The sequence below is a fragment of the Poecilia reticulata genome, chromosome 1 (genome assembly GCF_904066995.2).
Source record: "Poecilia reticulata chromosome 1, P_reticulata-male-v2, whole genome shotgun sequence".
NCBI lineage: Eukaryota > Metazoa > Chordata > Actinopteri > Cyprinodontiformes > Poeciliidae > Poecilia > Poecilia reticulata.
Window position 1 is genome coordinate 19,611,862 of NC_088830.1, and position 27,542 is coordinate 19,639,403.

The 27,542-nt window shown below is 36.3% G+C and overlaps 1 protein-coding gene across 3 annotated transcripts in view; it reads right to left on the reverse strand.

Moving 5' to 3' along the window:
• The window catches only part of ctnna2 (catenin (cadherin-associated protein), alpha 2), a 322,747-nt gene that overhangs the window by 158,474 nt on the left and 136,731 nt on the right, over positions 1-27,542 (reverse strand). The window lies entirely within an intron of this gene.

The following is a 27,542-nucleotide window of genomic DNA, read 5'->3' on the forward strand; positions in this document are numbered from 1 at the left end:
ATCCAGTCTAAATCAGAACAATCTAATCATGTAGTCAAGATTCATATACATTCACTTATAATCCACATCAAGACAAATTATATAATTCAGCACAGTCAGATGTAGTTGGTCATTTATCAACTGATAAAAAGTTATCTGAGAAACACAACACGTGAAATCATCAGCTTCCACTGTAATCGGAATCCCACTTCTACATTTCAAATAAAGTGAGTCGTTTTTAGCTGAGTTGACAATCACATTAATCAGCTTTTATTTTTTTAAATAAAACGTGCATTTGTGGTTGATATAAATCATGATAACTAAGCCAGCCCAAGTAGTCGGAAAGCTTTTTTGTTTTTCTTTTTTTTGCAGCTTAGTCCTGTGTGCTTTTGTCCCAGTATAATTTTATTTACATGGGGAAGGCCACAAATGCATCACTTCTACACATACAAAGAAAGCCCATTTACCCCATGTGTTATTAGCTTAATAATTCCTGTGAATGGGTTGTTCAAGCAAAACAGTTCAATTGATTGTTAGTCCCTGTAAAACACCTGTATTAACTGAAGAAACCCCACAAAACACCAAAACAATATTAAAGGCATATAATTTGGGCTGTGTTGGGTTGATGTGAAATAATTTAATTCTACTCAAGGCCCCAATGCAATATCCAGATGGCTCTGACATACTATTAAAACAAGTTTGCTAAACTTAATGTGAAGATAATGTGTCAGACATTCTCATAGTTAACATTAGGTGTGATCTAATTATTGCTTTCACATGAAACTTTGAACAAAATGTGTGTGAACATATTTCTATATTTTAGCGATCTCAAACAAAGAAAGCTGCTAATTGCAGCATGCATATGAAGCATCAAAGCTGTACAGACAACCCAGTGAAAATCATATATCTAAGGAGTTTAACAGGAAATAATAATTACAAATAAAAAACAGTTCTCACACATTATTTTACTGTCAAAACAAAACTGACTTTTGGTTTTTTTGCATAATAAATGTTATCACTTATATATTCTGTTTGACATTCGTGTGAAAGTTTGACACAATTAGTATGCAGAGGCATAATGAACACAACACCTTCGTAATCTTGCAAAAAGCAACACATTGTTAAAGTTCAGATTTAAGCTGTCATCACAGCTATTTAATCGCTAAAAGGAAATGGAAACTAAATTGTCTACATAAAATAATGTACTCGTGTGGAGGTTTCTGAAATATACAGGAATTAAGTCAAAGATATGTAAAAATGTCCTCAGAATGCAAACATATTTTTAGTAAAAAGCGTTGATCTTTATGTGTTAAAAAAAAACTCTGCAGCTTCTGCTGTGTAAGTCCATTGCCAGGATATTCATATAGTGAGTCTGAAAACAGCTTTTAGATGACTGCTAATGAGATATTTCAGGAGTCTGCCCATAATGCCAGTCATCTGTGAATGTGTAAACTGGAACATCATATCTGTTTGCCATGAGGGAAGGAAAAACTGTTTCAGAAAACAAATGGGGTGATCTCTTTTACAATTTAAATAGAGTTTTTTTAAATATATATATATATATATATATATATATATATAATGCATTTTATGAGATCAGTACTATTGTGTACCGTTTTCAAACGTAACCTTTTTTCCTTTTTTTTTCTATTCAAGAACCATGTGAATTTTTGTTCTATTCGGTGCTTTTAAAGAATAGCAAAGGAACATGGTGGGTTTTACTGTCAGAGACAAATGACCATCAAATTCATCATGTCAAAACTTGGACCATCCTTAAAAATGGGACATTTGTGAAAATGATCATTTCCAAAATTGAGCTTGTCACTATATAAAAACTCAGGCAAAGGAACAAGCATAAGAAGGTAACCTCTAGAGACGTGGCTTCTAAGTTACAAAGATACAAAGAGATTTGAAAATTAAGCATTAACAGCTTCTTCTCCTGTGTTTCCAGAAATTGGCCAGAAAATCGGTCAAATTTAAAACAAGAACTGGTCTAAATTTGAAAGCTTTTCTTGGAAGATGAAAAGTATTTTGACAAAATGACAAGACAGAATTTCTGTTATGACAGTACTGCTCATTCAAAGTTTCAAAGCTACGTAGTTTGAGAAGTAGCTGAAAAGATTGCAACCAATGTAAATATAAAAAAACATTGCCTTTTTCTGCATATTCTTCTGATAACGAGAAATGAGGTTTTACAAACTCTGGCAATCACAGACCAAAATACACTATAGAATCATAATTCTCCTGCTGCAACTCTAATATGTTTTTGACCAGGCTTACCTACTTGTTGTGAAGCATCAAATTACATTTTGTCCCAGTTTGCAAAGCCGCGGTTTCTTGTAAAAATGTATATTTACCTACTTTTTGGTTCAAAGAAAACAGCTCTAAGGGGCTTTATGATCCACCATGTTGATAAACTTGTGATTATGATTGACAAAATATGTGTGTTGCTGCTTCATATTATGAGACAGCTTCACTTAAAAGATCAGCGTTTGGTGAAGGATCTTTTTCAAGATCAGACACAGGAACCAATTCAATTTTAAAACAATGCTAACACAAAAACCTGATGACATCTAGATTGTATACTGAAGCAAAAATGATAAAGCAAGACTCCAGAGGCACTTGTTGATTTCATCTTCAACGTCAAAAGATTGATTCCTGAGACCATATTTCATTTCTTAATATCATTATAGTAATTACAATGTATGTCACAATTTAAAATTTAATGAAAAATAATTTCACTTTCAAAAGCTACAAAATGTCAAGCTGCAGCTTATCATTTTTGTTACCAGCTGGGTGATTATTTCACCATTGATTGAATCACAAACTCTATACAGGAAAAGGGCATCAAGTGAGGAATTTGTAAAAAAAAAAAAAAAAAAAAAAAAAAAAATCATTATACAAAATATAGAATAATCAAAGAGCTGGCTGCATCGTACACAACAGCAACTGAGAAAAATAAGACAATTAAATGAAACAAGTCAATAATCTAGTTTCTTAAGCTTTATATTCTGCTTCAACTTGCAACTCCCTGTGGCAATAACATGCCACATATTTTATTAATGTAATCATGTTAACTTGTAAGATCTTCAAGAATGTCAGACAGCAGGAAATGCAGCTGGCATACGCAACACAAGTTAGCTTGTTGCTAACGAATTTAAGATGGAGGAAGTGTCAAGTGGCTGGGATGAGTGGCATCCATGTGCGCAATGAATAAAGATAGGAACATTTTCACAGATCAGACCAGAGACGACCACATCAAGTGTGATCTAAGACATTTCTTGGCATGACATTTTGATTAGAAAACGTTATTTGTGGGAGTTTGTAGATTATTACAGGGTTTTTACACCAGGAGTGAGTAAAATATATATGTGTTCATTTACTAAGCAAAAGTTTACTCAGATCGGCAGATGAACTGTGGGTGTACATGGAACAAAAAGTATGCACATCCTGAAAATAAAAAGTAGCCGGTACAGGAAAAAAAAAAAAACACAATTCAGTGTGAAAGTGTAAGAATCTGGTGACATTTGAAGGAAAGACTGAATAAAGCAGAGTCAGAAATAGCATGAAAATCTGAAGCTCGGGTTCCTATTTAGCTGCTGTTAAGCAGGGCATTGTGTTACAGATGGCATTATTACTCATGGATATAATAAACTGACATGTAGTGCAATAATGTCAAAGAAACTTTGCATGGATGCAATATTAATGGCTGGCTTTTACAAAATTAAACAGCCAAATGCATTTAAAGGCAAAACAAACATTCTATTCATGTGGTATAACTAGGACATCTGGGTTCTTCGAATACTTTCAGCGTTTGCTTCATGTTATTTTCATTATGTAAGAATTTGTGCTAGATAAGAACGGCAGAGAAACGCTGTCTCTCTGCAGATCTGCCTCATTCTCGCACTATAAAACCATGAAATATCAACTTCGGAAACATTATTTCAATCAGTCTCATCATCAAAATGGTTGCTCCAAGTCCCTGCTGCAGGGCTTAACGACAGTGTATTGAGAATGAAAAGGCATATTAAAATGGGTTGAAGCATGCAATCCCCCAAAAACGGCTTTTGCTGCACTCTGCATGCATCAAGGACGTGCAACAGTAAGGTCGGGATCATACACCGCCAGAATACTGAATAAGAGAAGCTCGTGTGGTAGTTTTCCTAATTTTAGACTGAAAAGTGTAACAAATCATTGGATGTAATTGTTTTTTACTAGTATTACCATTATTATTTCAAGATAACTGTCAGGAATGAACAATCTGCAAACCATACAAACCCAAATAGGAGAGACTGACGTAGTGATACCTGCAGTATACCGCAGGATATACAAAATAGGTTGGGATTTGTTCTGCGGAGAAAAATAAGTTTCTCTGCTCTGCCTTTATTTTGTGAGGGTTGCACAGACTGAGATCCTGGAAGCATCTTTAAGCTGTTGCTGTGCAACCACAAAGTCAGCTGCAGTCCAGTTAATGTTCATCTAACTGTAGCCATAAAAAAGGGGAAAAAAGATAAATGCCATTTTTTTTTCTCACTTTTCCCTCTACATTAGTCACCCTGGTGCAGAAGAGAAAAACAGATGTTCTCTGTCTTCATGCCTTTTTATATTCCTTTTACCGTCTTTTTCTTTTCTTCTTTTTTAAAATTTTATTTTAGGTGCTAGGGGTGTGAAAACACAGAAAGATGTAAGGTGTTCTTGGTGATTAAATGTGTGGAGCATAAATGCTAGTTCACCCTGCAAGTAAGGCACCGTGTGTGATCACTTAGCTGCAGGAACCGTAATATTAAAATGAAAGCAATTCCAGTCTAATATTTACATAACGTATTCGTGCATATTTTGAATCCCGAATACAAAACTCATAACAATGAATTTGTCTAAATTATGAATTTGACTAGATACAACCTAAGGCCACGCTGCATTTCAGTGTGACCCTTCAGAGCGAGTCAAAAGAGAGCAGAGAACAAACTACACTTTTTTTTTTTTGCAATTTCACATGCATGAAGGCTTCAGGCAAGTGTTAAGTTGTCCTTCACTGTAAGCATTTGGGACTGAAGAGTGGGAGTTGTTGTCTTAAAGCTGGCACTAATGAAACCCATGGGCTTGTGATGACAATAGAACGATGTGTGATGCGGAAGAACTTAGTCGAGTCTGTGCTCTGCGTTTGGCGTTGCTTGTATGGACATATGCGATGGTGAATTTGGAGACTCTTATTAGACGAGAATAAACAACATCAATCTAAGGGGTTAGGAGTATTATATTAAAAATACACATCAGTTTATGTGGTCTACTCTAACCTTTAAACATTTTGTCTTGAATGTCTGGAATTTACCATCAAATTTTGAATATCATTGGCTATTTGTTTTAGAGTTTATTAAATCTATGTTCTTCAAAGCCTGTGACATCATCTAGCAACGTTTTGTCATTAGACATGGACTACTTTGCAAACCTCACAATTTCAGAGTACAAATATCATGGTTTTAAAATATCATAGGGTTTCCACAAAAAAAAAAAATTATAATGTATAAAATGATGAGATTGATTTTATTTCTCACAGGAAAAGAAAATACTGTTTCTACAGGTAAAAATAATCCTGAATATCACCAAAACTTTGGTCGGCATTTTCCCAACCGAGATTCTTTAGTCCAACCAGTGACGACGGGTGATATATTTGCGTAGATGACGTTTGGGCTATTTTTTGGGTGAAACAATGTAAACATGCACAAACTGATTTGCCACTGTTCTGCAAACTTCGCAGGCATCCCCACTCCAACACACCTGAATGAAATAACTACTCCAGGCCTTTAAAACACTGCTGACACGTCAAAGAGGTAATTCAATGTTCTGATTCAGGGGTGTTGGAGCAGAGATGCGTCTAAATGTTGCAGGACAGTGACGCTCAAGGATTAAAGTTGCAGACTCCTGATGTACGGTACATATTGAACATGCATATGTCATGTTTCTAAAGCTGATGGTATATAAAGATTTGCAAGCTTTATACTTAATAAAGGATGAGTAAGAAATAACTGCTTCTTTGATCTTACAAGGACATCACATCATCTCAAGCTTAACTGCAAGATTTACATGTGACAGAGAGAACAACCAAGACTGAAAGCGGGTTAAAGGTTTGGAGCACAGAAAGTCGACAATGCCAAAACCAAATCCAACCAGATGGTCCCCAGAACAAGCGTTGCCTAGAGCGATATACCCACCCCCTCACCCCATTTTATTGTACAGTGTAGCTTTAATGAACTGCACACATTCCTTCCTTAATCTGCAAATTACTGCAGATGAATCTGAAAACATCTGTGTTTTCCACAGCTGTGTTATGGTATTCATGTCCTTACATCGCAAATATGCAATAAAAACTATTCTGTTTAAATGAAGACGCAGCTGGTTCAGATTTATAAAGCCATAAATAAATTCTCTTAATAGTTAAAAAGAAATCTTGTTACTTTTATTGTATGTGTTTTATTTGTCATTTAAAGGTGAATGTGGTGAGAATGGGAAAGGCATATCTAACCATCCCGCACAAATTGTTTTTTATTTCCTCGAATGAAGCAAAGCACAAAGTTATCAGTGAGCAACCTTTTTTTGCCCCAGTCTCAAAAGCCCACACATTAACACATCCCACACTCGCAGATATACTGAGAGCAAAATCTGGGCCCGTTACTGGCCACAGTGTGGCAGACTCATCAATCAATCATTAATTAATGGCCGGGCCATCTCCCTGAAACAAGCAGCCCTGCAGTCACACAGACGTACAGATACAGAATCCTGTCGTCATAGACACACGACGCAGAGCAAAACCCCAAAAGCCATTTCATTAAACTGAGCCATGATTCAATAGCTGTAATCATTTACTAAATGGTTACTGAAAAAATGGTACGCTATGACAAAAATCCTATAATTCTGCTCTACAGCAGCACTAAAAAGACCAATGAGTGCAGAAATCACATAAACAAAATCACTTGGTACTGGTAAAAAAATAAAAATAAATAAAAAAACAGCTTAGTACATGTCTGCCTTTTGGGAACATTTTAAAACATGGAGTTTTAAAATGAACATTGTATCCATTAAACAAGGAAACAAACAAATGTCCATGTGACAAATGGTCTTTATGACGCATCCTGGCATGCACATTTTAGTCTACAACAGCTATAAGGGTCTCAGAGGGCGGGTGGTAAGAAGGGATATGCTCTCCAGTCATTGTTGTTTGAGAGGCCACTGAGCCTCTTGATCCCTGGGTAATCTCCAGCTATACGCCTGAGTTATCACCTCTTCTGATTTAGGTCACCCTGGCTGCTTTCGGTTTTTAGGTTGTTCACCATCCCCCACACAGACCAGGCTCACAAAATCCTACATGCAACGGGACGAGACCCGAAACAGATGGAGTTGCGGATATCAACCACTTTAAACCGATTCTACAGTCAGAAAGGGAAAAAAAAGGAAGTTGAGGACACAAACACGCAAATACTGGTGTTACAAGATCACAGTTTCCTTCAGTTTGGAAAGTTTTTTTATTTTTTTTTACAGTTCTGGTTGCATATGACTTAGAGATAATTAAATGTCTAATTTAAAAATGCCATTTAACTATAGAAAATTAGCGTAGTTCTGAGTGCAAAAGATTTTCCAACCCAGCATTGGCCAGGTGTATAAGATCTGAGCAACCACTGCCGTTGCTCTTCGACCCCTTCTCTAAAAAACAGAAGAAAAAAAAAATACAGAAAAGGTAAAACAGGCTCTCTTGTCTCATATCACCTTATAGCCCACACTTCTAGCCTGTGTGACTAACAGCTTGCCCCAATGGCCCTAGAGGAAGACTAATATCCTGTCCTCTTTCAAAGTAATGAAAAATATACACCGGGTATGAAATAAATGTGGATAAAGGACGAGCAGCACATAGGCCTGACCAGGGTGTAGTATGAGATAATATTTAACATTCCCTTCTGAGCAGCACTGATACCGCTAACATTTGAAGCAAAGTATTTTATTTTAATGTGACAAAGTAGAACAATATTAAACACTAACCTCATAAAAATGGTTATCTTAACTACTGAAACCTAACAAATGTGTTACTAATAAGACACTTCCACAACCAAATCTGATGAGGCTACTACAAGTAATTTAGAAATTCACATTGTTTGGGTCCATGTCATCGAGAAATGACTTGACAGATAAAAATCTACCGAGTTACCAATACGCAACGATTCACTTAACCAGAATTAAAGTGAAATTATTGTTCATGAGTTCAAGAGAGCAGTTCATATCTTTTTATTTTTGTCTTTTTCATAAAGCAGCCTATACATTCTGTGCATATTTTACTCAAAACTGAAGAACAAAACCAGCAACAGTTTGGAGCATTGAGAGTAAACGCCGCCATTCATACAATTGGAAGCTGCAGAGCCTTTTGGGTGAACAACATTCTCTCGCTCTGGGCTTCATTCTTGAACCTCTCATCCTTTTGACACAGAAAACAGTGTGTTTACTGTTATATTCCATTATATAATACATCACTTGTCATGATTTAGTCAGCCTACCAGCCTGACTGCTACATGGAGCCACTGTTTGAGGAAAATATCAATCAAAGTTTAAAAGATAGTGCCCAAACTACAGTTTGCACATCTGTCGAGTCCACAATACTGCAAGTAGAGATTAGTGTCCTAAATTGCTATGGGAAGAAAATTGCTATGGGAAGATTTATTTATGCATTTAGGGGGAAACCACCCATACTTATGTATATTTATGTGAATTTCTGCCAGGGCAGAAAACCAAGAAAAGGGATATTATATACTGCATAATCCATCCTGCCTTCCACTTAGGGGTGCCAGGCTTTTTATTTTTTCTTCTTTTACAAATGCTTTCTGTATTCAGCTAAAACAATGGAAAACCAATGTGTAAAATCCTGCAGTTAATAATAAATGGTATGACTGCAGAGCAATCAGACAAATTCTGCCTCACTTTAAGAAGTTACTAAGGATAACAATCCAGTTACTTGTAAAATTATCAATACCCTTTGACATTTTCTTACACATTGTGACATTTCAACCACAAACTTCTATCTGGCCAATATATTTTATTTTATGATATACCAATAAAAGCAGAGCATTATCATGGTGTCTTACACAAAAACAAAGTGTTACAAATGAGCTATGCCTGGTGTGCAAGCTAGGTCTGGGCTTTTGCCAAAATGTCCTCCATCAACTTCTTACTTGCTCAACAATAACTTGGTCTCACCTTTGGTATTTTCTTTATATTACTATTCTTATTTGCTTAGTGAATTAGATCCTGAAACCAAACATTTACTCAGCATAAAAGATTACCCAGAAGAGAACCCAATTAAGCATAATGCTAAAGAATATCATAAAACTGTAATAGATTAGGAACAGCAATGCTTCCTATCATAAATAAGATAATAAAAGAGAACTCCCTTCAAAGCATTTTGTCCTGACTATTTCTCCGCATACATTTGTGAAATGAAGAAGATCATGAAACTCCTACAAAGGTCAAGCAGGTCAAATGATTTCTGGCATTGTTTAAAGTGCAAATGACCAAACAAAAAGGATGATTAAGTGAAAAAAGCTTTGCTGTGAAACTCAAAAGAATTAGCTGCCAAAGAAAATGAGCTGAAGCCATGTCATCAGCACACATGAAATATGCAAATGGACGTTCATTATGGTTCAACAGCGGAGAAGCTGACTAGCAATTCACACTATGTGAACAGCCATCAAACTATTGTGGGCATAATTTATTGAAAAGTTTTGAGTTCCTGAAGGTCCCACAGACACAATGGCTTCTAAAGACCTACTGAAAAAAAGACAAAAGGACAAAGCTTTGAAATAAATCATTGCCAGTCACTCAATTATTCTGATATATAAACCATGAGTGTAATTCTTACACCATCATCAAGTTATGAACTTGAAAAAATTAAGCAACACCATCTTAGCTGACATAGGGCCGGGTATATGAATAGGATTTTTCTGCACCTCTGAAAACAAAAAGCACAAAGGTAACTTTGGAAATTTATGTCCCCATATCAAATGTAAATATACAATGTTAACAATACAAGAACTAAACAACAGCAATAAGACAAATCAGTGGATGTAAAAGTCCTTACAGCATATTGCCGATATTAACTTAAAAGTCAAATTTTATTTTCACAGAAATACGAGCATTTCTCATTTTATCTATGAATAATGTCCATGGCAGAAAAAGTACAATACATCAGTTTTTCTTTCTGTCATGGGAAATTGCAAAAACCAAAAGGTTCTATTAGCATATGTACTTACATAACAGATTAAAACAGAGCAATTGAATGGGATCAAATGAATGAATAAATATTAATGGTCTCGTAACAAATGGTCCATCATGGCAAATACAGAAGCAAAGGGAAAAAAGCAAATGAAAATATAGGGGTAGAAAAAGTGCTTTAATAATGAAAATAAAAAGTGACATTAACAAATGATAATTGCCGTCTAAACATCCGTTGAGGTTCTCTGTAGAGGAAAAAAGGATTCCGAGACAGATGGAAACCCATCTGAGCAAAGCCACAAATGAAAACAGCCATCAATCAAAGCATGTGTTTTTTATGTAGATGAGCTGTAATGTTGGTGTTAGCGTCCCTTTGCATGCATCACTGGGAAAACAATCTCAAAGTAAGAAAACATAGGATCTATCAAAAGGCAGGTTTTGAGGTAAAGCTGCAGTGAGAGTACGGATGGCGTTGTCTCTGTAAATTCCAAAACAATTTCCACATTCTCTTCTGCTTTTACATTTAGTCAAGAAATCCTCAATGTTTGCAATATTTTACCATCTAATATGTTAGCATCCAGGGGGACTGCCAGATTAGCTCTTGTTTTTCACTTCCTTTAGGTTCAGCAGAGCTCTTTCATGAAGTAATTAAAGGCTTAATAAATACATGAAGCTGAAGAAAACATGGCCAGAATAAATCTTGCAGATTTGCACTAATCCAGTCAAACAGAGAGCAGTCATGACATATGTCTCTGTGTGTGTGTGTGTGTGTGTGGGGGTGTGCGGGTGTGTGTGTGTGTGTGCGTGCGTGCGTGTGTGCGTGGGTGTGTGTGTGTGCGTGTGTGTGTGTGTGTGTGTGTGTGAGTGAGAGAGAGTGCGTGCACACGCGTGGGTGTGTTTTCATACAATTGTTCATGAGCAGGGAACAGAAAAGAAAAAAAAACATAAATGTAGATGGGAAGGTGTGGAGGAAACAGAGAGTGGATAAAAAAAACTAGCATCCTCTACAGCTTTGAGATATTTGCAAAGTCATATTCAGTTAAAGCCGTAATCTATCAAATATCTGAAGCAATAAGCTATGGACCCCTTCATAAGAGATGTAATCACTTTGCAAACATATTGCGTCTCGGGTTTAGTAGAAGAACAAATGTTCCTTTACTAAATATACACACGGGGATTGTTGCAAATGAATATTTTAGTAATCGAGTAATATAGCGATTACTCTGACAATTAATTGAATAATCAAATAAAAAAATTTATAAGATAAAATATTGGTAAATACTGCCATAACTGCAAAATTAATATCATATACCAACAGCAGCTTGTCCTTATTGAGAATCCCCAATAATAACTGTTCTGTAGTTCATAAAATTAACCTGTAACATTAGCAACATTTTTAAGTTAACCCGGACCAAAATTATACACATATCTGAAATTATATTAAATATAATAATAAAGCAGGAGGCTCACAAAGACACTTCTAAAATATCTTTATAGTGCAGTTTTTGGTTTATGTATTCGTCAGTCAATTCAATAGATGAACTCTCTCTATGCCCAGCCATTTATAGCTTTTGTGACCATGTGCGCAACGGGATGTGGTAGCTATGTCGCACATAAAAATAAAAAATAAAAAAAAAACATCTGCCAGCTATGTATCATCATGTTGTGCTACGCCACCCATTTACTGCGACCAAGATGCAGCAAATGGGTGTCCGGTTCGTCCATAAATCTACACTAAGCATCAGCTACAGTAGCCCGCTGTATTCTGCCCATCTCTGCTCCACCTGCATCAATACACCCAACATTATCATCAATCAATGAAAGCCCTGCGGTTGCCCCAGACTGAACTTAAAAATAAGATATTATGCTGCTAACACTTAGCACAAAACACGGTGAGCTAAATGCTAAAACATAATTTAATGAAACTTTGAGGCAGATAAATAATTTGAGGGATTTTAAAAATTGACGTACTCAAATCATTCGAGGAATGCACACACATACATACACACACACAGTTTATGCCAGTTATTATCATGGGTCAAAGACCTTGGTGATCCTTGAATACATGTTCTCACCTGCCGATTCTCCCATTTACAACTGTGCCAATACTTTGAAAGTTTGAGAAATAATAGGTTATTTAAAGCCAGCAAAAAATAAAAATAAAAATAAAATAATGGCTTCAAATATTGTTGCGCATATTACGCCACTCAATATTGACCGAACATACTGCTGAACAGTCATGATCTGGATATCAGATTACCATAAATCATTAGATTTTATTGCGCAGATATTATTTCACTGTCAGCCTCTTCTTCCATTAATAAAACAGCAGCCATCTCCGAGTGAGCATGACCTGCAGGACAGTTGACACCAATGTGTCAACACCTTTTTAAATCCTTCTCTGTGAGAGATGTGGCGCAGACTAATGTCCCACGCCTGTGTTATAATGAGCTTGTTAAACTCCATGGCCTGGTTTCCATCAAGAGTCACTAACCATCCTGTGCCACATGCACATCTCCATAAACTTTTATTGGCTACCACCCACAGTATTCTCCAACATTAACTGTCAGAATACATGTGCTGGTTGAAATGAAGGGATTAGAGTAAGCCTCACTATATATATATATATATATATATATATATATATATATATATATATATGAAATCCTTTGTTGTAAAATTTATTCTGGTTCCTCAAATTGTTGCTCCTGATTTGGACCGCTGGCGAGAGAAGGTTAGTTCCTCGTGCGGTCTTTCTTGTCACATATCCAGTTGTTTTACATTTAGAGATTAAGAGAAAGAGTGTCCATGCTGCATCATACACTTCTGGGAAACAGAACATCATGTATTCTGTATAGACGTTTCAAGCCACGCTGAACAATTTAGGATTTTTATGTATGCCAACAAGTGTAACACATTTTTCTTATTGTGTTTTTTTCCCCCCATAAATAAATCTTCACAACTTAAACGCTGGAATTTCCTAAAAATAATCAGTGCGACGTTATGCTACTTTAAAACGATCCAGTTATGTAAGGCTTTTAGCATGTCTTTATGAGGTGTGCCTGTAATTGGGACGCCACTGTTTATTAGTTGGCTATGTGAAGGAATTGAGCCTGTGGAGCGCTCCGTTTCACTCTCACAAATGCCTAAGCTTGTGAATCAAATGAAATGCTATAAATTAAGCATGGAGCCTTCTGGTAAAAAGACAACACATTTACTCGATGGTTAGGCTATGTACTGCAAACATGAAATCCACTTAATCATTGATTTCTAAGTTTCTATAGAGGTTTTAACTCAACAGTTGAAGCTACATGCTATTGTTTTTGTAAAGAAAAGTGGAATGAACGCCTGGAGACACTATAAACGTACATCTACCAATTGGTTTATACATGACTCTATCTATGGGGTTATAGACTGTTTATTGATATGAAGAGGGGTTTGAAAAAGATAATGAAATGTTTTGTACTTGTTCAGCAACTGTCCACTTATCCACGCTGTGTTAGTGTAAATATCTACTTTTGACTGTTTGAAAAGGAGCACAAAAGTGCATTGTGTGAACATAATATGCAGGAAGGATGAGAAAATTCACTTTCTTTACATGAAGCTGATTTTTCTTTTTAAAGTATAGTTATGGCACTTCCTTCAGCAAAAACAACAATGTTTGACAGCAGGACCACCATTTTAATTTCAATTTAATTTAATATACAACACCACACAATGTTCTCCTATAAATTAGCTTGTATGTTTATTTTTCAATTAATAATTTGTGTGGGCCATTACATAGTCAAAATAATTTGGACAGAACTACAAGACCTTATTAATACAATGACATGAAACAACCAATCAAAAATATGAATAAAGTACAAAGTATTCCAGTCACTTTGGTTAAAAAGCTCAATCTATAACTATTCAACTTTGTAAAAAAAAATAATTAAATCTGTAGAGACTCACACGGAGAAACAGCAGTTAGACAATTTTATTAGACCGAGAATTTGGCGCTCGGACACCGGCAGAAGACGTGCGTGCTGAGACTCGCTGCGAGCTTGAATGATCGGCTCGAGCAAAGCTCAGGTAAGTCTTCCCCCGGGCCCAGTCACTGGTGGTGGAGCTTGGAGGGGAGTCTTGACAGGACCCAAGGTGTCCAGGAGGCTGATGGTGGAGATGGGAAAGAGGTGGGTTAAAGCACGACTGAAGCAGGTGGACCTGTGGCTGCTTCACCTTTTAAAGAAGCTCTCGCTGGATGATTGGACCAAAGCGGAGCAGCGGAGAGTCCTGGTTGGCTGCAGCGAAGGCGTGGTGATAGATGATGCCGGTTAAGGAGGATGATGCCGGTTAAGGAGAAAAGTCTCACAGGTTGAATTTACGCCTAGGTTTCATTAATAATAGTATTAATAATAATAATAATAATAATAACTTTTTAAAGTGGGCAAATACTAATTTAACTTCAGCTAAAGTTAATTAATACATTTTGTCCAATGTAATTGAACAAAATTAATGTAATTTTGTTCAATTACATTAATAAACTGGGACATAATAAATGTAAATCATGTACAACCACAGATAGAACAGGGGATCACTGGATGTGACTGCAGTCAAAAAACAATCAGCTTAAAACTGCACTCTTTGCCCTAGCCAGCCACCCTGACTCACCAGTAACACTCAGAGGAATTAAGGATGCCATTCTGAGCAATTATGGAATTTAGTGGTAACACTGTCAAAATGATTTGGCCAGACAGGAATGATTCAATTAATAAATCATGGGTCATTAGCCATTTTCTATTTTGGCCAGAAGGAAAAAAAAAATCCCAGTCCTGAATGTAGGAAATGACTAGTAGAGTGGACTGTAATGTAATTAGATTTTTGGATTTATCATTGATTTATTAGAGGATTAGAAGGAGAGACAGCAAAGAGAGAAACAGACAGGAGGCAAAATGATAGACGGAAAGTCCCTGTGGGACAGACGGAGAAGAAAACTTTTTGCTTGCTTTACTACTTCACTACGTGTCCTGTTTTCTGCGTTTGCTAGGCAGGGGCACAAGTAGAGGGATGTGCGGCTAATCATATCAAATGCTGTTGCCCTGCACAATGTCTGAAGTGAGTCGCATGCAGATGACGGTGAAAGGGAGATAAAATGGACTGTCAGCTAAGTTCAAATGCACTGACAGAAGCTAAAATACCGAGTCCCTGTTGTAAACGAGGGGACCGGGTGTCGAGCACCTACCAATGTTAACATGCTAAACAAATTCATGTGTGCAAACACAGACACAGAATATCTTATCTGCCTCTGTAAGCAGGCTTTTAAATATTCAGATAATGGCACCAACACAGAGCTACAGTAGAAATAAATCAAAGCAACTTCAAGATGCTGACCCTCGCCTTTTTATAGTAAATGAAAATAATTGAAGTCTTTGGCTGTCTGTGAAGTCTATGTCTGTTCGGAAATATACATTATGACAGATAAAACGTCTAGTGGTTCACTGGACAAATTTAGTGACTTTATAGAAAACCTAAAATATACTTGTCGTGCAACTATATTTTAGGCAAATTGTCAGAAGCTGTGACATTATTTACTAAAAAATGCAAATCATTCACTGGTATTTGCTACCAAAAGTACATTCAAACATCCCAATCCATCCACTTTCCAAGCAATTCTATGTCTCATCCATTTTCCAGTCAGCTGACTAGGAAAATAAGAAAATTTATAATAGTGTTGCTAAAAACTATGATCACAATTTTGGTTGCAATCGTTCCTCATTTTTTTCTTCTTTTTTTATGTACTATAACACTCCCACGATCACTCCCCATGAGCTTTAACATCTCAGCACCTGCAGATGTGGATATTATGGCAGTTAGAGTTTATCCATATGACCATTGATATGCAAAACATGAATGTAGGCCACTTGAAATATATCTTACCAAATATTACATCCAAGCAGTCCTTTGTGACTGTAATATTGCACAAATTGACACTGAGATGACAGCTGTGAGTCATTATAATGTTCAGCTCAAATACATGATACGCTATTAATTGGTAGGAAGCTGACAACCAGCCACCAATTCATCAATATTGTGTAATCTAAAATGACTGCAAAATGAGCCAAACAAAGCAAAGCTCGAGTCTCAAATCTATTTCTTACCACAGAGAGAAGCCCAGGGAATTTACAAACAAGAGCATGCAAAATGCATCAGAAAAAATACACAGAAATCACATTACTGAAAGTTTTCAGATGCTTGACCTATTTCATTTTTGTATGAGCAGAGATGTACACAGCTCATTTTAGACCTTTTATTTCTTATTGATGTCAAAATGTAGAAGAACATGAGAGCTGAGACTAATCACAATGCATTTCACTCAGGATCAGATTGCTCATATTACATGCAGTAATATATGCCACACACTTTAAGGAATATTCATAGAATATGTGCATGACTTTCATGTAGCAAGTGTAGTTGAGACAGACGTTGGAATGACTCATCAAGCCATTTTGTTTCCCCCAAATTCTGTGTAAACTTTGATTAAACAGATTCGGTCATTTTTAGCTGAAAGCCTACAGGTTTTTGCAAAAAAAGGTGGTAAACAACACTGCTGGTGTCCTCAAATGTTTTCAAATACTATCTTTACGGAAGCATTTGAACCTTCGTGCATCAGGCAGCGAGCAGGGCTCAATGAAAATCCTTCAGTTTCTGTCTTGGTTTTAAAGCAGCTACAGCTAGAGACAGGCGAGGCTCTGTCGAATGTTTCCTCTGCTTAATCAATTTAATGTGAGGCACAAAAAGATGCGTTTTTCTTAATTACTTGCATTTTAACGCTGTTCGTTCATCCGGTCTCAGGTGCTACACATCATATAAAATACGTATTTATTTCAGCATTTGGTTTTCTCATGTAACTCAATGAGTATGTGAAGGATAATTAAGGCCTAGCTGAGATGAGGCTTCAGTTCACACAGGGCAGTTAAGCAAATGCTTGAATTTTCAGGCCCACTGAAACCTTTAATTTGGCACCTCAGTCTAATGGCAGTCTACGTCTTCATCTGCAGAGGCCCTCTGAGGGGTCCTGCCAGAGCAGCTATGATTAAAAGTAAAGCAATCTTTCGTCGGGGCGGACCAAAAACAATCACAAAAGCGTCCTTAATTACAGAGGGACTGCAGACGCATAGCCAATTTCAAGCTATGGCCTTCCTGCTTAGAGACTTATACAGCATCACATTTATCTGCCGTTGGAGAGGTGCAGTGACCAGTGATGATGCCTCTCCCTCCCCTGACACGCTCATATCTCTGCCTCTCGCCCCTGGAGCGTGCCAACCTCACACCTGGCAGGGAGCTGATGAATGGCAGGCAACCAGCAGCGTAGGCAATACTGCTTCTCTTTCTTCAACCCCTAACGTCTGGCATGGTTGCTTCATTATTAGCAATTAGTAACTTTTTTTTTTTTTTTAAATGTGGCTAAATATATTTCTGCTTCTGCTCCACTATGTGTGTAGTAGTGCAGTGGTCACAGCATCAAGAATGATTGAAAGGGTTTCATTGCACCAAAGGATTTTTATTTTGCCCCCCAACTGCTGGGCTGCCAGGCTCACCACAAAACTAGCCCCATCTTTTTCCCGTTAAACCGTCTGGCCCCTTAGCCTTCCCAGTAGGTCAGTATCCTCCGTTTCTCCAACCCTTCCTGTTTGTCCGTAGGGCTTTGATACCTGCTGATTTCACAGGGTCTCTGCCTCACAGTGTGGTCTCCTCGCAGCTAGATGCAGCACGGCCATTGTACACATCAAATCAAAGCGAGGAACAATCGATAAGACTGTGGTCTAATGTTTATCAACACAACACACACCAATCTGTGCACAAACTGCTGCTCAGCACTGCAGGGGTAAACATGCACAGAGTCGGCTCCTCCTGCTAGGTTTTGGGAAATTAAGAGGAGGCATGACTGTTTAAAATGCATGTAGAAGCTTCTTTTTGAATTATGCATCTGCTTAACGTAGGGAATGCGTGGAGCGAACTGCATGTATGAAGGGAAAGTATAATGACAAGTCAAAACAGATTTCCTACCCTCCATCGAAGAACATATTTGTACTCGGGGATTAATTCGTAGTGCAGCTGTATGTGCTTATTTATTTTAGAACAGCCATAACGTCATGAGGGTGATGTGATTTAGATTATATGAAGAAATTCATTTTAAAGCAGCATTTGTTGTTACAAGTCTGCACAACTGAAAGAGTACAAGTCTTATAAAGCTTCTCTGACTATCAGCATAAAAATCACCCACTGTGCTTCACTAAAGCGACAATTACTCTAAGGAATAAAATGAATTACAGTAATGGAAAATATAAAGATGAATGTGTTACAAGTTTGTCGGTTGTGGTAGTAGGTTTGCATTACAAGATTATGTCCGTTTATGTAGAAAAGTGTCTGCTGTCGATGTTTATGAAGCAAAAGCAGTTTAGAACTGCAGTGGATTATAACAAATGATAGTAAAAAGAAAATGTGCAGAAGCTGTTTTTGACTGAAGTATGAGTTTTACAGATGTGTTGAAGCAATTAAAAGGGTATACAAGTCCAAGGGTTTGCATACTTTTTGTAGGCAGCCTGAATATGATAGAAATTAAAAGAATTAACAGATTATCCCTTCTTATGGATCAAAGGACATGTTCTCAGGTGGTGAATTTGTGGACAACCCTCCCCAAAGAACAGAAGTTTGATCCATTTCATCAATGATTCGAATTTTCCCCGGTTTCAATTTTTTTACTTGAGGTGAAAAACTGTGAAAAATATGATGCTGACCATTTCGAAAAGGCAGTGCTGTTGAATTACAAGATTACCTCAAATTAGGCATCAAGGTACATGTTGTCATTAAATGCAGTTATTACCGAAAACAGAGATTTATTTATTTTTTTATTTTTTTAGCATCTATTCATTTAATGAAAGACATTTGTTTTGGAACAGCTTATTTAACAGCCGTGGCACTTTCAACACGTCAACACGTCAGGATGTTTCAATGTTATTGCTATCTATGAAAAAAAGCATATGTCTGTAACTATTTTAGTTATCTGTAACTAAAATAGTCCATCAAACCACTTGCTGACGGCTTCAAACAGATTCAAAACAGCATTTTAGTTTTGATGCATTAAAAAAAATCTTTATTTAATCAGTGCCGATCAAAGGGAAATTGCCTGACTTCATTCTCTGGCCAGTTGACTGGTGCATCTGTAACATTAGTAGTTTGGTTCTGGTATGATTTTAAGGTAATGCTGATAAAAAAGGTCAGGTTTGAGTCGCTTTAAAATGTTTTCATCACAAATCAGCGTTTTCTGTTTTGTTATTGACGAGTAGCAGACAAAGTTAAAACGTTTTATTATTCATTCAGTTTATAATTTAGAAAATATCCTCATTCTCCAGGGGTTTCTACATTCTGGATTTTTGCATTTTGCCATTGTTAATGGAGGTTCAAATGATAGAATAGACGTCTGAAACTCGGACACTACGTGCCGTCTGCAGTCTGATCATCATCATTACTTTTTGATTTGCAGGCTGCAGCGAATGTCTGATGATAAATCTACAGTGCCTTTTGACACATCAGGTCCACCTACGTGATAACAGCTGGACAATACATTACAAGGCAAAAAAGGAATTGCATTGACCAGCTTGTTCTACATTTTGTTCTCTGCTGGACTCCAAAACATTTCATTTAGGGAGATTTGCCTCTGTGTGTTTGAACACATTGAGTTGGCCTCTGTTTCTCAGTAACAGAATGACACTGGCCACTGGGTTATTTCATTACGATTTCCTTCTATATTATATGTAGATGCACAGAATGAATGTAACATTTTTGCTATTGCCAGAATTTGTCCGTGTCTCCCTGCAGGACCAACATTTTGAAGAAACAACCAAATATATCATCACTAATCTTTCACACTGGCATGTATGTGAAATATCTTTGCATACAGATGATCTCAAACAACACATGCATCTGCAACACATGTGCAAAAATACAATGCTACACAAGATTACTATGTGACAGATAACCTTGAGGAACTATTTTGAATAGATACAATGTCTGTACACCATTCAGAACTCTTGGGTTTCTTCACATTTTGTCACATTACACATTACAAAAGTCAACATTAATGCATTTCATTGAAATTTTCTGAGACAGACCAACACAAATTAACGCATAATACTTAAAGTGGAGAGAAGTATTCCAAGTTTCTATGCAGTCCCCTACAACAACAAAAAATATGTACAATAAATTGCACAAGAAACTGAAGAGAGAAGAATCAAAAAGGCCCTTTGTAGCTCAAGATAAGCTCCAGAAGTCCACAGCTCAGGTGGGAGTATCCATTGACAGGAGAACCACTAATTTATACAGTCCATAAATCTTGTTTCATCACCATCATCAACTTTATTTATAAAGAGTGTTAACCGCAGCCATAGCTGAAACAAACTGCTAAACATCAGAGTTAAATAAGATAAAAGAAAACTGCAAGACATGTGGTTCTACAAGGTATTGCCTGTTGCACACAACAGTTCAGGAAGAAAAAATTTAAAACCATCCTTTTCCTTTCACTTCACAATTGAGTGTCACTTTGTGTTGGTCTGCCACATGGAAATCATGTTTAAGTGCATTTAATTTTAAACACCTTAAAGTTTGGTTGTAACATGTGAACAGGTGATGGTATGAACATCTTTGAAAGGCACAGTAGGGTGCCCATGCACTATTTGTTGTTGGAAAGAGCCTAACAAAACAAGCTCTATCATGCCAAATATAGTGTGTAAATTCATCTTAAAAAAAGAAACCAGAAGAGAAAATAAAATGAAACATCCAGACACAACTTTTTGCAGCCAATGCATGACCAACTGCCTTCTCATCAGCTGACAAAATGTAATTTTAGCAGCTCAGCAAGGCTTACCACAAATTTTATCACTATCCCATAATATGCTGCACAGTATTAGCATAATGCGAAAACTGATTAGACACCCCTTATCTCTGAATCACATAGGGTAACTATGCAATTATTAACAAAAGCTCTCCCAAGCAGCAGCAGCCATAAGTGGAGCTTACAACGACATGTGATAAATAACATAATGTTTGATGCAATCTATAAAAGGTAAGAGGGGGACAAAGAGTAGTGTCTTTATTAAATAAAAAGCAACTGGGCAAAACAACAACCAGAGCTAAAATACAGAAATACAAAATAACAAAACAAACAAACAAACATGTTCAAATAAACAACGACAACAAAAGAAAATTAACATTTTCTTTCCCAACAAGAAAATGTGTGTCAAATGTTAAGTGTGTCAAATCTTCACTTTCAGAAAAAAAGAAAACTTTATGGCAAGAATATTCAAACAAATTTACCGAAAGGCAAGGTTTTTTATGAGTAGACAACATATTTCTGTTTTATTTTCCATGCTTATGGAAAATAAAACAGGTTTGTAGTAGTCATTAACTTATGCAATTATTACAAGGAAAAAAAAACATTTTTTTGTGAAAGCATACAAAAAGCAAAATTAGAAGAAACATAGTGCAACTTCAAGATGATACAAAGCTCTACAAGATGGAAAAACACATCCATCTTGTTTATGAAGTCCAGTTGGGAGAAAGAAAGAGACCATTTCACCAGTGTTGAATAAAAGGAAATCTTACAATTGAATCTTTATTAGAATTTAAGGCCTACCAAGTTCAACCACATCTTGTGAAATCTGCATGCAAATCTGCTGCTTTCAGAGTCATCGTGCTACCAAACAGACAAACACTAAAGAATCAAGTTCCTCTGTTATGGTCTTTGCAGTACTTTGCAGTTTTAATAAAAGAAATTCTGATATAAACCAGAGCCAAAAGGGATTTTTTTTATTGCTGTCAAGGCTCCAACATTTCTAAGTATTTAATAAAATAAACAAATGTTAACTCTTTTTATATCTTTATGAAAAACAGACAGGCAACAATATGAGCCTTGCTTTGACAGATCAATGATCAACATATCTCTATGGCAGACAAAACTCTTTGAGAGTTGTTAAATAACATAAAACTAAAGTATATGAATAAACCACTTGTTCAAAAACCTATGGTTTTCAATTACTTGCACTTTTATCTGAATTTAACAAAAATAATATCTAGAATATTTATACAGATGGGGTGGGTATGTCCTCCCCTTTCATAGCCCACTTTCCTGTCAATCTACTGTGAAATAAGCCAAGAAATCCTTTAAAAACACACACACGTTTTCTTTTTATTTTTTTTTTACACAGCAGCTAAACTACTGTCAAAATTATAGTGATATTTTTATGACTACAAATTCACATTGATAAGATTTAAAAACTTGGCAAACAGAGCTGAAGGGACAACACTGAATATTTAACCTGAGGGGTTATTACAAATCAGTTCCATAACATGCTTTTTTCTCTTAATTTCCTGAAAGTAAAAGCCAGTCAGATATTTGATGTTCTCTAATCTGCTGCTTTTTCTGGCTCCTTCCCGTAACGTTGTTTAGGATCTTTTTACCGCAACTGCCAAGATGTGTGTGTGTGTGTGGGGGGGGGGGCGTGCGTGTGTGTGTGTTACGACTAAATTATTATTGTTTTACCTTCTTTGAACAGAGCAGAAATTACATTAAAGTAGCTATCACAATCCCATAAATCATTAGGACACTGAACTAGTTTTCCTTGAACAGCATATGTAGAATGCATATCTTCAAAATCTCAACAGGTGCATTAAGAGAGAGTGAAAACCTCCACAGTGTCTTGCAAAAGTATTCATAGCCATTTTTACATATCCACAAACTTCAGTGAATATCTTACAATCGAAAGCTGGGAACAAAGACAGCATTAACCAGAGAAGCAGCAGAAGGATGCATTGTGATGCTAGGGAACTGATCTACGGGTCCTACTGGAGATAAGTTAACATGACACGAGTTGACATGACACAATTCCCAATAGACTTGCAGTGGAATACAGCAAATACATGGAAGAAGATGGTTGGGTGACCTTTTAAATCTACGTGAAAAATGTTTCATGTGAGGAGAAAAATACCCAGTACATAACACTGAACTGTGGTGGCAGCCAGTGGTGCAAAAAGTGGGTATGCAGCGCATGCAACATATAGGGGCGCTGCACCAGAGGGGGCATCAAAACCTGCACTGTAAACAATCATCCACCACTGTAAAGAGAAAAGTTCCAAATTGAAAAAGAAGGCTGCTAATGACAGCTGAAGCAATAAAATGTTCTCTTGTTCCGACTTTCATAGCTCAATATTTGGAAAAATGGCCAACATGGACTGAATGACTTTGTTCCCTTCTTCCACTACCATTGCAAAACTACAACCATAGCCAGACAGCAGTTCTAAAAAAGCACAGACAATGGACAAGTCCTTGTTCTTGTTCGCTGATTGGCCTGGTTGAAATTTGTCCAGATTTCTCAAATGGAGAAATCCCAGACAGAACATTAAAGGAGATTAGAATCAAGTAGGATCTCATAAGGAGGCTAGAAATGTCTGAGATTGAATCTGTATTTCACCTTTCTCTGGGACAAAAAGTTAAAGTTTCTGGTGAAACTTTGCAATTCATGTTTACAAATGTTTTCTATCCAAGCTAAATAAGATTCAGTGAGTTTCTGAAAAAGGAATAGGCAACAAAATGTATCTAGATGAGGAAAGCAGTAGTGGCAGCTAAGGAAAAAGATTTTTGGTGGGACTGATGTGCATAAAGATTTTCCTCCATAGTCCTGTATAAGAATTTAAATGAGCGACAATAAAATAATCACCTAGTTACACCAGATAGCAGAGGCCTTTCCACCAAAAAGAACTGAAGTAAATATAGCTATTAACAAAAAATTAACAGAAATCAGAAGGACAAATGATACAGGAAAAGTCAACAGTGAAAAAGAGCAGAGCAATATGGTTGCTAAAACTAATAAAACATTCTGAGAAACAGAAGCTGTAGCTTACTGTCCATCAGTAAAATCCTCAAAATTATCATTCAAGGTGTTTGTCACTGCCATTGTTGCCATCATCAAATTTATCTCCATAGCAACCCAAAACATTATGGTGTCTTCTTCTCGACTTTTAATTGGCAAAAAATGTTTGGTACGCATTACTGTCAACTACTGGTTTACCTGCATCTTACAGGCAAGATTGAGATTCTGAGAATGCCAAAAACATTAAATTCAGTGATGCTGATTGACTAAACGTTTCTTATTTTTCCCAAGCAACCACACATGATTGGCTATTTTGCTGTCCTACTGAGGCGCTAAGCAGAGAACTGACAGAAGTCTATAGAGGGGAAATTCACTATTAAATAGGAATTAGTGTGTGATAATGTTGTGTAAATAATTCAGATTACATTTACACACACACTATTAAGGAAAACTCACCAGTACAATTTTTTACTTATTTTTAAAGATAGTTTGTTTCTCCCCGTCTATGTAGAGCAGTCGTCACTGGAAAGCATACAGTCATTGGCCTTATGTGTAACGTTTAGCCATTTTTGCAAGTTTATCAAACATTGAACAATACTCCCTTTGTTTGTATATTGAATTGTGCATTCGCTTGTAAAAACGAACAGTCATTCAGACATTACCTTGCTGCTTATGCGGTGCATGCAGACTGTTACAAAAATAGATTGTGACCATTCACATCCTCAAAATTTGGTGCGTTTGTGTGTGAGTGATAGCTTTACACACACACGCATGCACGCACGCACGCACGCACGCACGCACACACACACACACATACATTGCTCTGTCTTTGTTGCACTGCTGTTTTTTTTTTAGAGAGATTAGATTTGATATATTAACATTCTGTATGCTAAGTGAGGTGTCATGTGGGGAGAAAAAGAAAAGAGAAACGAAAGAAAAAAGAACAGTGGGACACCCCTGCCTAAAGTTGTTGTGGCAGCTTCAGACACGTCTTTGTCTCTGTGAAATGGAGCATTGAAAAGCAATCAAAACACCTGCTGAATGCTATTCTGACCAAATAAATCGAACAAATACCATGAAAGTCACTTCAAGATGACTAGAAAAATATTGAAAGAGACAACATCAAGAGAAGCAACATAAGTTAATTAGCACATCTCAGTGATGCCAAGATGACAGAACATATTTTTCCTTTCATTACTGTTTTGCCATTTCTATGCAGGGTGAATGCTGATTTGGTCTCTTCGATGATACCATGAACTTGGCTTTCTAAACTATACTGGTTAGAGTCTCTAGGCCACAAGGCCAGTTCCACAAACAGATTAAAAAAAAAAAAACAACCTTGAACTAAGATCCACCCTAACACATAGAATAAACCATGTTCACATTTTTCTTCACAATTTTTTGATTTATTTATTTATTTATTTATTTATGTCTCTAGAAGGATCCATATTATCTCCTGGCATCTCATTTAGGTACCTCTTCTGATTTAATGAATGTACATTTAGCTGTACAGTTTTTTTCCATGTTTTTATACAACCATATGGTCTATTGAGGGTTTAACATATACTGCACTTTTCTCTTCACCTCTTCCCAGCTGAGATGTTATAAAACATACTGAATAGCAAAACACATTCTAAAATTTGGCCTTAGGAGGAAAAACAGCAGAGCCCAATACACTACACACATTGCCGTTTCATGTACCACATAAGCATTCAGCATTTCAACTGAGAAAAGTGCAGGCACAGCTGAAGAGATATAAATCAGTTTTACACACAGAACAGCATGCTGACACTTCAAATCAGTCGTGTATTGAACAACATATTTGCTGGAAGCATAAAAAATATCATATGCGTTTAGTTAAATTATTATAAACATGTTGCAAAGGACACACTTAGAGTAGGAATCCATATTAGTTAGTCTGAAGCTCTGTGATTTAAACACAAGGTCAATAGTTTTTCATAGCACATCAAAACATACCAACCTTGAGTAAAAATTGATTTTCAATATTTACAATAAGGAATGCCAAATGCAGCGCATATGAACGAATGTATTCTTGCTTGCCACGAGAGATACAGATAACCAAATACCAAGGTTACAAACAGTGTTTTTTATGGCATAACATCATTTTAGATTCATTAGAAAGTGTTGGGTAACCTGGAGTTTTCTCTAACTGCTTGGAGCGTTGAGCAGCACAGCATAAACCCTTTTACAAGTGCTGCTGAGCACTGTCAGTCAGCTTCCTTGAAGAAGGCCACTGCATTTATTTCTTGCTAGCAAAAAAAGATAGTCACCTATCTGAAGAAAGTATGCAAAAGATATGCTAATTCATAATTTATATTAACTAATAAAAATCAGAAATGGGGAAAAAAAGGATAAATATTTTACACAATACTTAAAAACTACCATATCTGAATTTGTTTATAACATATGATTAAATAAATTTATCAAAATCAAAATAATAAATGTTAGCAATAGCTTTAACATACAGTAAATGTGATTGTCATTTTAGCAGCAGTAGAAACATTGTTTTCCTATTTTAAATAAACGTAATTAGGCAAGGTAAGAAACATTATGAAAATAAAGTTATAAAAGCTTTACTAAAAAAGAGCATTCGGTATGTGAATTATAGAGTTTTACACAGTTTGAGTGTTGCATTTTTTCGAGGCTAATATAATTACATGACAGTGGTATTTTTATACAAGGCTATAATGGTGTGACATTCTCAAACTCCACCATTTTTAATTCTAATTGTATCCTAAACAATCACTTTTTAAAAAATTCTCATATTTTATCTTTCGCAGAGACATGTTTCTCAAGAATAAAGCAACACTATTTCTTAAAAAATAGCGATAATGAAATACCATTTCACTGACAATCAGTTTAGCTTAAAGTTCTCTGAATAAAATATTAAGTATGTTTTAGTTCAATTCATGGTCACTTTGAAGCTGAACACCAACGTATGATGAAGAGGAAGGGCTGTAATTTTAAAATATAACATACAGAACTGATGTTGCAATAAAATGAAATACTATATCAAACAAAACAACAGATCACTCGGTTGAGGAAGTCAGAGCTTTAAGCTATGAAGCAGCTAAAAATGGAAACTCTTAGAGCTTTACTAAGCCTAAAATGTTCGTGGAGAAATTTTAGATTTCTTGGCATGTTTTTGAATCCTCGTTCAGAAGAAGAGTGAATTAAAAGTAGTCTGTTCAAGTGGCAAATCTAAAGCACAAACAGAATCATGGGTAATGATCAGATGACAGAGCATTAAATAAAATCAGACAGTCTAACTTATTTTATCCAAAGCAATTATACATTTAAGCATGAGTAAATACATTTGTAGTGCAGGTTCCCAAAGCCTTTTAATAAAAAAGGAAAGATTAAAAAAGGAACATCGGCATGACAATGTGG